This window comes from Triturus cristatus, chromosome 7 (genome assembly GCF_964204655.1).
Source record: "Triturus cristatus chromosome 7, aTriCri1.1, whole genome shotgun sequence".
Taxonomy (NCBI): domain Eukaryota; kingdom Metazoa; phylum Chordata; class Amphibia; order Caudata; family Salamandridae; genus Triturus; species Triturus cristatus.
In genome coordinates, this window is record NC_140590.1 from 1,502,493,553 (window position 1) to 1,502,508,313 (window position 14,761).

General features: G+C 40.7%; 1 protein-coding gene across 2 annotated transcripts in view; it reads right to left on the bottom strand.

Moving 5' to 3' along the window:
- Window positions 1–14,761, bottom strand: part of CBLN4 (cerebellin 4 precursor) — a 231,984-nt gene that overhangs the window by 14,355 nt on the left and 202,868 nt on the right. The window lies entirely within an intron of this gene.

Here is a 14,761-nt window from a genome sequence, read left to right on the forward strand (position 1 = left end):
CAAAATTTAAATTAAGCTGGTGTAAATCTTGCAACTTTGTGAATTTTGTCACGCTTATGTAAAATTCCTGAAATGTTGTTATTATGCCAGCCAGGTCTCGTAATCATTCATTACCAACAATATTGCACAAGGACAATGTAAGCAACCAGAACATGAACGAAAATTATGTTTTTCACTCTTTTACTTTAGAGTGAAATGAGTCCCTGCATCCAAAATTGATCCAAGGACACGTTTCAGGCTAAAATGTAGCTCTAATTGATGGATTGGTCTCTTGCGTAATTACATGTGATTTTGCATAATTTTCTCAGAATTTCACATATTATGCAAAAGTAAATGATACAAATTTCACACCCTCTACTTGAAATATCTTTCCTCCCTCTGCCGGTGTGGTGGAAATATTTCATTCATCCACTGAAAAACTGAATGTTCTGTTCATCAAACCAGGTCCCAAATAAGAATTGGTCATTCTAATGCAAAATTAATATGAGGCCATAAACACATCAATCAGTCAATCAATCAGGAGTTTGTGTAGCACGCCTACTCACCTGTGAGGTTCTCAATGTGCAGACATTAAGTCACCCAGTGGAAGAAACTTTAAACATATCTAGCAAAAGAAATTCAGAAATGTGGAGGTAGTAGAGGTACAAACTGGACATAAAACATCTACAAAGGTAAGAGTTGTCACTATTGGGTTGCAAGTGGGTGAGAAGTTAGACTTTTAATACTCTCCATCTAAACTCCTAAAACACCCACATGCATCTATTCAAAGAAGGAGGTGGAAAAATGTTACTCTAAGAAATTACCTGTTTTACATTTTGTAAGTTTTGTCCAAGGTCAAGTCTATTTACTGCAAGATGTACTTTAGGTGCAGAAAAGAGCAAAGGACAACACAAAAACTAAAAAATAAAATAATTAACATTCTAACAAAGTTGGAAGTCTAATCATTTCAAATGTAGTAAATAGATACCACTATCAGTTAGAAATTGAACATTGGAACAACGGGATACAAAACAGCATAAGTGCTTTCATCAGAACTGAATCAAAATGAATTAAAATAATTAATAAAGAAAATTGATGGATCTAAAATATCTCAGTTTGGAAACATGTATAGCTTTACGGAAAATAGTCAAAGAGATTTTACAAACCAACCAATAACAGACTTTGAAAATTGTGACATTAATAGGATTTTAGTAAGAGGACTTCATTAAAAATGATGGACTTCCTGTACACTGTCCTTGATGTGTAACCACCATATTATGACAGCAGTAGAAAGTTGATGGACTCCAACATTGCTGTTATACATGTTTGTTGATAATCCTGAAGATGATAGTGGTCATTCTCTGAGGAACACTCAGCTGTCTCTGAAGGTGTCTTTATGCCCAGAGTCCACCAGGCATTGACCAGGTTAACCAGCAGAAGAGAATAATGGCCAAATGTTTAACATTTCGATTTGCAAAAGGTGGTTTCAATCTCTGCACAGTGTTTTTATGAATGGAAAAGAATTTTGAGAACTGATCTATGTACTACCAGGACATCATACAAAATTAGAAAGAGTAGTTGGCCGCAATTCAACCCACCTCATAAACATTCATAAGGTAGGTCACAAATTATGACTTGCTAGAATGGGCGGCAATCCCAGGTATTGAGGACAGCTGCAATCAACAGACCATCAAGTCTGTAATCTCTTTTTTTTTTTTAAATGTTATGCAGCATATTTTCCTTAACGGAAACTGAGCTGAATTAAAAAAAAAATTAGGTTTGACAATAGACGGTGGTCCCCTTGACTAATGCAGCCTCTGCAACAAACCTTTTTTACATACACACAGGGGAGGTAGTCCCAACTGGACCCCTTTCCTTTTTGGAGTGTTTTACCACCTCATGTTGGGAGTCAGTAAATTTAGTTTTGCAACTGGATTTCGGTCACAAAACATTGTTACATAAGACACTGATTCGATATTTAGAATGGATGTCTGCAACACATCCCTTACAGTTAGTGAAAAAGTTTTTCAGACCTCAAAAACAGAATTGGTACAATGCAAAAAGCATTTTTGTGGTGGGGAACTTCAAATCAGAGCCTTTGCAACCACAAAAATGCTTTGCCCATCAGGCCCCAAATTTGGCAAGAAAAGCTCTTCATAGATTCTAAAGGCCATTTTTATCATTGGGTTGATTTGCTCTTGTGCTACGCAATGGTAACAAAACAGGTTTTGTTACTACGCAATGGAGCTCAAGAATGAAGCAACTCTTAAGTTTGATTTATCAAGCCGCGCAAGGCCACCTTGCGTGGCTTGATCAATCTAGAGAAAAGCAATGCAGCACAAATCCCTGCCTAGAATTTTTCTGCTCCAGGGAGGCGTTACATGACTGAGGTTTGGGTGTTTCCATGTTTTTTGGCATATTCCCAGATTTACCATTACGGGTAAACCTGGGAATTTGGCAAAATGCTATGCCTTCCAGCTTCCAGGAGAGGCGTAATGAGAAGCAATATCTTTTATTTCTCCTCGTTACTGCCTCTTTCTATGTGTCAGCACTGGGAAATAAAAGGAATGCACCATATATTGTTATGTATGGTGCATTTCTGTCCTTTCCCTATTACACAGCGCAGCAAGGTAACTTGCTGTGCTGTGGTGCATGATTATTTGATAAATATGCCCCTTAGTGATCAAGAATTGTTGGAGATGGTTCAATGGCACCTCTCCGCTTTTAATCGCTCTTCATCTGTGCTCATTTTTTTTGTTTGTTAGGGAGCCTGGCTCTCTTTGCTACATTGCTATTATTCATGTTGTCATTTTAGATGAGCACTTGGGAGCTTTATTATTTATACTAACATTTAATTCTTTGTTTTATTCTTTGTTGCCCATATTATGAGTAAATGTAATTTCCATTACTCTATCTCAGTCACAGAACCTCAGTTCAGATGAAGTAGTTGTACTCCAGTCTGTTTATCTTGGCCCCCCACATCTAATATATTTTCTATGGAGGTCATTTATTCTGTTATGGGAGGACTACCATATCCAGTGCAGCTGATAACCTACACTCTCATTAAAAGCATGATGCATGCACAGCTAAACTATATACACAGTAAAGTGTCTTCCAAGTCAACACGTCAGTGATATAGTAGCATCCAGTGCAAGGGCGCGTGGCTTATTCACTCCCCATGTTCTGCATAGCCATGAACAACTCCTTATTTGGCTTAATTCTTTATTGAATTTATTAGATAAACACAGCAGTTTCATAAAATAAACATAAGCGTAAAAGTTAACCTATATCAAAGAAGTCTGTGATAAAAAATGCTTAGGAAATACATATGCCACATTATTATCATCATAACCAGGCCTAAATGGAGTTTCCTGGCTGTCTTCTGCATCCTTCGTTAGTCTTGTTAGCGCTAGTGGAGCATGTTTTGAACAACTTTATGTTGAATAGGTTTTCTAAGCAAAGTTTGGTTTTACAAAGAGAATGTGTGTCTTGCGTATCTCCATTAACTACTATGGTACTGAAGATGGTCTTGTGGATTGGCTCTGTACGAGTCTGAAATGTCAACGTTTAACCCCTCTCTCTGGTGGAAAGGATTTCAACCTATGCAAGTTTTGTTCTAATGTTAAGATGGACATTCACTTGTTTTCGCCTAAGAGTGGATTTTTTGATACACTGACAAATGATAATGTGTAATGGTACAACCTTCATTTGGATAGCACATTGTCAATATATGGTGTCACTTTATTTGTATTGAACCCCATTGTTTGTTGTGCATGTATATAATTTGTTACATTCAACCAATATTGCTGCCTGTCTGTGTGAATCTTTCATTGTTCAATTTTTCTATAAAAAATAATCATAATTTTGATGCCACGAAAGGAAATCAAAAACAGACTTTAACTTTGGCATTCATGTACCTCTGATTGACTCCCTTGTTTTGCAGTCTACCTTATCAATAGTTTGATACTCAAATCCACAAGAGACTATTGGGTTGCCCTTTTGTAGACATTAACTTTTGCAAGTGATGGAGCTATACTTGGATAGCAGGGAGCGCCCACATAGGGTTCCCACCTCGTTCATATTACAACTGGCAGAGGTCACCCTTAAAAAGAACTACTTCAGATTTGACGATGAGTTCTTTATGCAGGTAAAGGGCATCGCCATGGGATGTCCATAAGCACCGGAGATGGCGGTGCTCTTCGTGGCCCAATATGAAAAAAGGTACATAGAACAAAATAATCCCTTTCAAGGAAACATACTGCAGTGGCAACGATACATCGATGACATCTGGGTCCTGTGGCAGGGGAGCCAGATGGAATTGAATTCGTTCCACAAATGGTTGAATGCCCGACATCAAGACATCAAGTTCTCTGTAGAATCGAGTACAACAAAAATGACATTCTTAGACGTTGAGGTCTCCCCCCTTGACAAGTGTTTAACAACATCCCTTTACAAGAAAAAACAGACAGGAACACTATACTACACCACAAAAGCACACATCCAAGAGGCCTCAAGGAAAACCTACCTTATGGGCAACTATTAAGGATTAGGAGAAGTTGCACAATGGTATCGGAATTTGAAACACATGCCACCTCTTTTTGTAATGAGATGACAAAAAGAGGGTACCCCAAAAAGCTGCTCAGACACTCCACAAAAAGAGCGAGAATCACAACACGAGAAACCCTCCTCACTGTCAAAGAGAAGAAACCCCTAGACAGGTTAGTGTGCGTATTAACATTTGGCCCTGACACAAACAAATTTAGACAAAATGTTTTGAAGACCTGGCCCCTCCTTGAAAACCTAGAATGCCCTTTTCCTAAACCACTATTTGCAATGAAAAAGAGCCAATGTATTGGCCAGCAAATAGTCAGAGCCGATACCTCCCTACCCAAACAAAAAATGATTTATTAACACAATGGAACTTGAAACCTATTGAAGGTCATCACAAGTGCGGCAATTGTGTCGCTTGCCACTCCACAATAGAAGGTACGGAATTCATCCACAACAACATCGGATGGAAACATCATGATTTCACAAATTGTAAAACCAAGAACGCAGTATACGCTATAGTTTGCCCATGTTCTAAAATATACATAGGCAAAATAAACCAACAAGTCAATGCGAGAATCACTCAACACAGATCACGAATAAGGAAAAAAGTGAACACTGCACCAATGGAAGAACATTTTTGGGAGAAATCTCACAGTGAAAACGACTTCAAATGGACTATACTGGCGGTCATTAAGATTTCTAAACATCAAATTGATATTGATGATGCGCTACTTAGAACGGAGGCTTACCTCATCCTTAAGTACAACTGTACACTGACAGGTCTTAATAGTATGTCAGAGTTATCAAAAAGCGTAAAAAACTACTGAACTCAGAATGCATTGCAATGGTTTTTCAAGGTAATAGGGTCCTATTGGACAACATTCAGGAACTACAACTCCCAAGCACATGGATACCATATTAGTTTGAATACCAAGAACGAACTCCATTGCTGGCCAAACAACGAAGGAGTTGAAAGCAATTGCAGAATAGAGATCTAAAATGAGGTAAGCGGAAAAAGATAAAAAAGATATGGCAGCAATAGCTTGCCAAAATAGATATAGAACGATAACTAGTAACCACGTTCTGAAATATTTTTCCTGCAGAGTATGCGATTGAAGTTAAAAAAGCAAGTCCCATAATTGTAAGGAGACGCTGCAACAAAGATTTGAAACACTGAGTGCACAGCAGGTCATGAATGCCCAGCCAGAAGGTACAATATATAACAAGTCCATACTGAGAGAAAAATAGAATAAGTCAAACTTTGTTCCTCTAATGCAAAGCGCACCATTAAGCCTGTTTATATTGTTTACAGGGCTGCAACTGCCACCACACAACTTTGATAAACGGATTTAAACAGGAAGAAAGGTAGGAGACAGCTGCCAACAGCATAAACATTTAAATAAAGCAATACAGATGCACAACAATGACGGTTTCTTCTGTTTCACACAGAACTACCGTCTACTGTGAACAATTACCTGCTGGTTTAAAATATGCAAAGAAGAGAAAGATAAATAAGAAGCCTAAGGTAAATGACTCAACCACTATTAATGAGACTAGTGAATCAAAGGCAAATAGAAAGGAGCCCCTTGTAATAATTGTTTTATGTCACATACCCTTACAGAAATCGCCATTGCTGTTTAAATACAATTGCCCTGATGAGTCTCCTGGTACTTCACGCCCAGGAACAGAAATGCGTCGGCAGATAAATATACAGAGGGTCACTGAATTAAACTTGTGATCAGAGAGAAAAATCTCCAGTTTTTCACAAAAATCTAATGTGCCCTGTATAAGTTTGGATATCGAATATAGACATTAAAGAGTATTAAGAATCATAACCGACAGCATACCACCAATAGCGATATATGTATTAGATGTCTTTTTTGTTAAAATGTTTTTTCATTTAAAAAGTGTTTGTGATATAATTTGTATTGCACATTTATGTGTTATTTAAGTGTGTTTGCTAAATAGTTTCTAGAACAGCACATTTATGTTTTATTTAATTGTGTTTGTAAATTGTTTTGAGAACAAGGATGTATTGATATGACACGACACGTCTTTTTTCAGATTGAAAGAAATAACTAAGAATAAAAAATAGTGATAATAAAAAGGTGAAAATAAATACACCAGTTCAAACTAAAATCAATGGGTTTGGCTATTTAGCAAAGACATTTAGCTTTCAAAATAATGCGAGTCACAAGCACATTCTTTTGTAACAAGTTATAATACGGCCCTGCTTGTTCCTCGCCCCCTTGGGCCTAACTCCTCTCTTTTTCCAGTTACGGAAAGCAGCAATTATGATCTTAAAACCTGTTGTTTTTTAATAGCTTCATTCGTAAAATTTAAAGAGGCAGCCATTAGCCCGAACTCCAATCAGGATCTCAAAAATTGAAGGGACATAGCTGGGGTCATCTCCTTTCCTTGCCTTGATACCAAAAAGAGGCCCGTAATATTGCAGGATTGTGTCAAGGTAGTATAGCCTGAAGTGAGGAGGCCCCCATCCCCGTCTATCCCTAGGAAGAGACAGAAATGCATTGGCTTTCCTAGTCCTGCCTTAAGACCTGATATCTCTAGCCACCTCCTTCTTGATTAGCCTGAACAGATCATGTATTTCCACGGGGATCGTACAGAAGATATACAGTAATTTTGGCAGGATCATCATTTTAATTAAGTTACACCTCCCCATTATTGGCAACTTTAAATTGTCCCATCGCTGTAGGCCATTCTTAATTTTCCCCATTATATGGACCAGGTTTAGATCTACAATATCCTCCAACTTCGCCGTAATATGTATACCTAAATAAATTGCTTCCTCCATGATCCTGTTGTCAGACGCAGTGGTAAATCTATTTATCGGAATCTGTGGCATCGCCTTGTTCAATGAAAAACCCGATTGGGTCTAGGAATTTTCCGCAATAATTTCCACTGTGCACAGCTCTCTATCGGGATCGGAGGTAATTATAGACACATCATCGGCATACGCCAGTAACTTAGTATCCCAGCCCTGTATGCTAACAGGGATAATATCAGTGGAGACCAACAGCCGTCTAAGGAAGGGATCTATATGTAATGGGAATAACAGGGGAGAGTACGGACAACCCTGCCTTGTTCCCTTGCAAGTTGAAAATGTCTCAGATTCTTCCCCCGTTATTATCAGTCGAGCTATAGGGTTATCATACAGGACCTGTACTGCCCTAAAGAAGAGACACCTAGGCGTTTGGCATCCAAGATCCTCCATAGATAACTCCATGAAACCCTGTTGAAGGCTTTCTTGGCAGCCAAGAAAGCAACGCACATAGGGGTCATGAGAACCTCTGTGGCATCAAAAAGTGATATGACTCGACTGACATGGTCTACTGTCCCCCTCCCCTGGATAAAACCATGCTGCCAAACTGACACAAGATGCTGCATTACGTTATTTAATCGCGTGGCAAAAATCTTTGAATATAATTTAGCGTCGTTGTTAAAAAGTGTGATAGGTCTATAAGAACCCAGATTGATAGGGTCTTTGTCTTTTTTTTAGAAAGATAATAATGTTGGCAATGCCCCATGAGCCTGGTGGTGCCACCCCATCCCTTTCCTCCTTAAATAGTCCAAGTATTTTCTGGCAGGTCTCACAAAAAAAAGATTTTATAAAACTCTAGAGGTATACAATCAGTTCCCGTAGCTTTGTCCGACGGAAGAGCTTGGAGAGCCCAGTGGAGCCCCTCCTGAGAGATGTCTGACCCCAGTAGGGGACCCTCCTCCTGAGAGACCCTCACATTCCGAGCAAATTTAAACAGTTCACCATATGTTTGAGGATCTCCTGTAGGCGAAACCATATATAAATCCTCATAGAACTCCCTGAAGGCCTCCCTAATGTCAGCAGGATCTGAGACTATTTTTCCCTGCATGTTCCTAAGCTGCTCTATATGCTCTGCCGCAACCTGTTGCCTTCCCCTGACTGCTAGTAATCGGCCAACACTTTCGCTCTATTCATAGCATTCCTGTCTCTTGGCAAGGTATTTTCCTGCCGTCCTCTCAGCATTAAAATCATTCAGACAGCTTTGGTTACCATTATTGAGTTCAAAGCTGGAGAAATATCTCCTCCTCTGGTCACTGTGCTAATGAATTATTTTGTAGGATTAGGAAAGGAGTGTAAAGGTGGATGTTTGAGAAGAGGGCACTCCTATTTGATCAAGAATATGTCAACTATGTGAGGGTCTGGATCAGGAAGTTTTTTGATAACAATAAGGATAGTACTCCCCCAGGAATGATCTGGGATGCTTTTAAGGCATCAGTGAGAGTAGATACGCTGAGATGTATCTTGATCAAACAAAAAAAGGGGCAGAACAGATTAAAAAACTATATGAAAAAAAACTTGCTCTTCTAGAAACCCACTTACATTTCAAAGGAGCAACCTCAGCACACTTGCAAATAACTTGAAACCAGTCTACAAGAGGTCACCCTAGACCTCTTGTAGCCTGTTCAGGGAAAGGAGGAAATTCCAGAACCAGATGTTAGACAGGCCTAGACATTTCTCCCACATCAAAGACTGACACCAGATAGAAATATTGACCCATCAGAGCAACTCTTCAGTTGCCCTTTGAATGCCACTCTGAAGGACTGTCTTGTATTTCCGAGAACTACCCTTCTGCTTGAGGCCTGATTTGCACTTCAAAAGACTGCCCTGCTGCTACCAGATGACTGTCCTACAGCTGAAAGCAAGCTCTATACCCTCAGACGACTGCCCTGCTGCTTGAGGCCTGCATTGCTGCTTGAACATAGGACTACCAGTCAAGGGCTAGTTGGCTGGCCTCCTGTTTTTAGTTGTAGGGACACAAAAAGCTTTAACAACCTGAACCCTTCACCTGGACCCTGTCTAAAGTGAGTCCTACCCTCCAAGTGGTACCCACCCAGTCCTGTACCCTTGGAAGTGGTACTAAAAGTGCCCAAACATTCACAACCTAAAACCTGGGAAAATGTTCCACTAAATGGTTGTCTGAGAACTGACAGGAAACCAGGACCTACCTGTGGGCTGATTAGCCCAAGGTGCATCACCAGTTGGCCTGGATTTTGTGGTAGCTCTCACTATGCTCTTCTCTGCAGCAGCAAATCCTGTCCACTGGCTTGTCTTTGGAGGTTATCCAGCATCATGGAGCTCTCATCAGCTACTTCCTGGTGGTGATTTTTGACTTCCAAAAAATGGCAAAGTCGGAATGTAGAAATCTTCACAGTGTCTTATTCCAGTGGCTCACCAATGGTGATGCCTTCACCTGGTCATCTACCTTTACTTAGCAGGCACTAGTACGCATTACCATTAGTACGTATTTATAACTTCGCAGAATCTTTCTGTACACATGTTTTTACTTAGCATGCCTTTACTTACCATTTACCGTTACTTCGTAAAGTATTTTACTTTGCAGACTATATACATCGTTATTTGGAAAAGGAGGCGCTTCCGTTTCCAAACAATGACGTGCAATTACGACGCATAAAGCAGGAGAAGAGAGGAACCACAGATGAAGGGGAAGAGAGGGACCACAAGAGATAAGTGGGTTGTGTATTTTTTAGAGTTGTGCAGGGGGTAGTCTTTAAGTTGTAGTGTTTTGTTTGTGTAGTGTTTATATTTGTTTTTGGGTTTAAAGTAGTGTCCGAGGTTTTGAAGGGTAGTGTTTGGGAGTAGGGACAGGACAGGGGGTCAGGGGAGGGATGCGCAGGGGGTAGTGATTTAGGGTTTAGGGTAGTGTAGTGGTGTTTGAGCAGTGTAGGGTAGAGTTTTAGGGTTTAGGGTAGTGTCGGGGGGTCATGCAGTGTAGTGAAAGAGTGTAGGGACAGGACTGGGGGAAGGACGTTTAGGGGTAGTGATTTAGGGTTTAGGGTACTGTAGAGGAGTTTGAGTAGTGTAGGTAGAGTTTTAGGGTTTAGGGTAGTGTCGGGGGGTTATGCTTTGTAGTGTAAGAGTGTAGGGACGGGACTGGGAGAAGGCAGAAGGACATTTAGGTGGTAGTGATTTTGGGTTTAGGGTAGTGTAGAGGTGTTTCAGTAGTGTAGGGTAGTATACTGTTTGAGGATTTGTGTAGTGTAGTGCTCCTATTTTTAAATGTGAATGTGTTAAAAAAGTGGAAGGAATCACCCACCCAAAAGACATTTAATTTATTAAAAGCATGTTGAAAATATTAAAATATATTAATGATTACGTGACTTTAAAAAAAACGTAAAGTGGTTTTTAATTACATTTGCTATACTCCCCCACCCAAAAAACAAAATTCCCTGTCATCCTGTTTCAGGGGATAGGTTTGTATTAGAGATTTTTTGTACTTATTACGTTCAGTAAATGAGTTCAAATGGTATGCGTATTAATTAAATGCGGTTAAAACGCATTTTAAGTACATTTAAATGCATTCGCAATGTAAATGATTTCGCAGTATAAACTAGCGAAGTAATGGTCATTGCAAAGTAAAAACTTCATAATAATGCCATGCATACTATTGGCTTGCAAGTAACGTCATATATTCCTCCGCCTTGGACACTGACAGCTATCATGCCCCACTGACCTTTACTGTCTCAGATATTTTTCTTTAAAAATTCTTGAAAGTCCAAAGGTAACTTACGACCGCGCCCAATCCACGGAACTGTGTTTCATCGCGGTCGGCTATAATGTTTGACTTTGCCCCAGACTCACGTGACTAGATGACCGAAGTTGGCGCTTTGATCTTTTAGGTGCTAGATTTCACAAAACAAAACTAAGGGGCCCGTTACGATGGCATAACGATCGCCTCCTCCGAGCCGGCGGTGATGACCGTGATGCCATCGTAAAGTGAAATACCCCCGCCATATTACGATGGCGGGGGTATCGTGTCAGACTCAACATCCATCTGCCGCTTTACCGCTGGCCGACAATCGTTCCGATTGCCAGCCGGGCGGATGTGGGCCACTAACATGGTGGTGGTGCCTAGCAGGCACCGCCAGCCATATTAGGATGTGTGTGGTGAAAGGCATTTCCATGGCAGCGATGCTGCCATGGAAAGGCTGGTGGTGTTTGGCCTTGGGGGCCCGTTGCGGGCCCCCGGGGAGGTGGGGGGCGCACTTGGGGCAGTTCCCTGCACCAAGTTGCAGGCACCGCGTGGTGCAGGGAAATGCTAGGTATGCGATTTTGACATTGCGGCGGGTGCTGATGTAAACAGCACCCGCCACAATGTCAAAATGTGGAATGCGAGCATCAGGGTGGCGGTTGCATCCTTATTCACGGTGAGGCACCGCCTCATGACTGGCGGCCGGTCCCAACACCGCAAGGATGGCAGGCGGACTCAGGACCGCCCGCCATCCTAATAGGCCCCTAAGAATTTATTCGTCCAAATCTGCTGTTGTTTTTGTCTCAAATTAATTATTACATTTTACTATATTTATCTACATTTGTGTGGGATTGTTTTGTATTTTCACTTTATTACTGCTTGTGTGCTGCATAAATACTTAACACAGTGCCACTAAATTACACCTGACTGATTTTGTGCCAACCTACCAGAGGTTTAAGCACAGGTTAATTTAGTGACTGTTTGTGGTTCACCCTGATGAGAATTGTGGCTGTTGCTTGAGAAGGGTTAACACTCCCCCAGCTACAAACCCAATTTCTTACATCAATTATGACACATGAGGCCTAATGTGGTAGCATGCAAAAATTCCACTGACATGAGATAAATAGACTGAGTTATGAGAGGTGGTTTTAGAACTCCGGGAAATGTAACTGTGATTTTCAAAATAAGGAAATGCTTAGTTCAAGATACCAAAAACTAACAACAATAACGTATTGTTGTTCTAAGCTGTGTCCCCTTCTCTGGCACACTAGGGAACCCAGGGCATACAAATGAGAGAATTAGTGTATTTATTGGCTTTCTCAAGAAATACTTATAAGGAACCGGGCAAGAGAAGAAAAGCAAAAGAAAACTAGGGCTACAGTGCTTACACTGACCAAAAGTGTGGGAGCAAAACAGTGATAGAACAATCCAAAATACAGTAAGCCCACTGTGTGCAATTAAGAGTGGAGTAGTTGAATTGTTGTGACAAGCTATATGTTAGGGAGGGTGGAAGATCCACCCAGAAAGGGAGAAATAATGTCATTGGATAGCTGAGAGACAGCACTCTAGAAAATACATTACAATACTGTGTTTGTTACAGCCACCCAATGTCCTGTGTATTAACAATAGTCTGGTTTAACCTAACAGAGTAAACCAGGAATGAAGGATTGCAATAATTTACAAATATTGTAGCCAAAACCTGCCAGACTCCGTCCATCAGCTTACAAAGGATATAAAAGAGTTCAAGAAGTCTGCAGGTGGGGTTCACTGTTCCCAACTGCCAATCTTTCAAGGCAGAGTTCTATTTGTCTTGTGTGAGAGGTTGTTGAGGCTTTCACAGTTTTAGGGTTTTTGGTGTGAGCTTCGGTAGGAGTTAGATGCATAAGTACTTAAAGGACAAGCTACTCCTGTATTGTGTGCAGTCTCTAGGCCAAAATATTACTGCTGCAAATTTTCCACCTCCATTGATGTCAGGCCAACAGAGTCAAAGATATTCTCCAGGTCATTATTTTCTGAAAATTATGATGTTTTGCCATCACTGGTAACAATCATGACAGCATGGTCCAGGAGGCCAAACTTGATGTTGTTTTTTCACAGTTTGGAGTGCAGCACCAAGAACTTCCTCTTGATAGCAGTATCATGCAACTTATCTGCTGACACATGGCAAGGATGGCCATTTGAGAGAAAGGGTCCTCTATCTTCCCTATCTACCTGAAGGATTGTAGAGCTGATGCCATAGCAGGAATGCTTTGATAGGTCTTGGATTTTTCATTTTCCGGTGATTCCTGGATCACTTTGTATGAGCCCTCTAGACTATAATAGACTCAGGTATTTGAAGGTTAAGCATGAAGTCCTTCAGGAATACAATCTCCCTATTTGGATCCTTCGGGGACCCTATACAAACAGATGTTGTCTCTCCATGATGAGTCTTTTACCCTGTAATGTTGTACATTAGCTGTCACATTTCCAAGCCTCTGAAAGGTTGAAAAGTCACTTGAGGCTTCAGGTCAAGTAGCTTCCTTTTAGTATAATCCATGAGTATGTGCAGAGAGACAAAGTCGGACTCAATAAATTTGGTTTCCATCCACTTTTCAGTCTTTGTGGGATTGAATGCACACATTTTAGCCGCAACAGGTGAAATCTTCTTCTAAACAGTGTCACAGGTGGTACATTATGCTTTTGTAAAAGACATGGGGCCAGATGCATCAACAATCCATTTTGCGATTTCTTATTGCGAATTCTTGCGATTCACAATTAGAAAATCACAAAATGGAATGCATGAAAGTGTGTTTAACCCTTTCTGTGATTCCTAGGGATCTCAAATGACCTACCTCATAAATATTAATGAGGTAGTTTGCAATATACGACCCCCTAGGAATCGCAAAAATCACAGGGATGGTGGCCTGCTGGTGTCAGCAGACCACCATGTCCGTGATTGCTTTTAAACAAAGCAATCTTTTTTTTTGCATAGCAGCCCGTTTTCCTTCAAGGAAAACGGGATGCTTTACATAAGAGAAGATGAAAACTTTTCCTTTCATCTTCTAAGAGCAGGCAGTGGTCCGTGGGACGACTGCCTGCTCTTAGAAAAGGCAATTACAGACATTCAGAAAGGGGAGCCCTTCCCATTTACGAATTGGTTACCATCTACTTGAAGTAGGTGGGAAAATGACAATGTTTTGAGACCGCATTTCGGTTGCAAAACATTCATGCATACCAATGCGATTCGGTATTAGGAAAGGACACCCTAAACATGCCCCTTCCTAATAAAGAATCGCAAACCCATTTTGAGATTCAGTAACAGGTTACCGAATCGCAAAATAGGATTCGCTGCATCAGAGAAGCATTTCTTTGTGTTCACAAATGGCCAATTCGCAGAATCGAACGTTTGCAAAGGCAAAAAATGCTTTATGCATATGGCCCTTGGTCTCAGTTTGGTGTCAGCATTTAGAATGATATATAAATTTACACCAGGTTATACCCACCAAGACAGGTCTAATCATATTGTATGTCCCCAAGCCCCCTCCAGGTGATCAGATACCACTATGTCACAGTAACGTAGGTGCCAATAGAGGGGGTGAGGGATAGACCACAGGTGTCCTGGTCAGCAAATGTGCAAATGAGGGCCTCATGCAGTGAATATCTTCTGGAATCACCACTGAGTGGTGGTAATTTATGATATT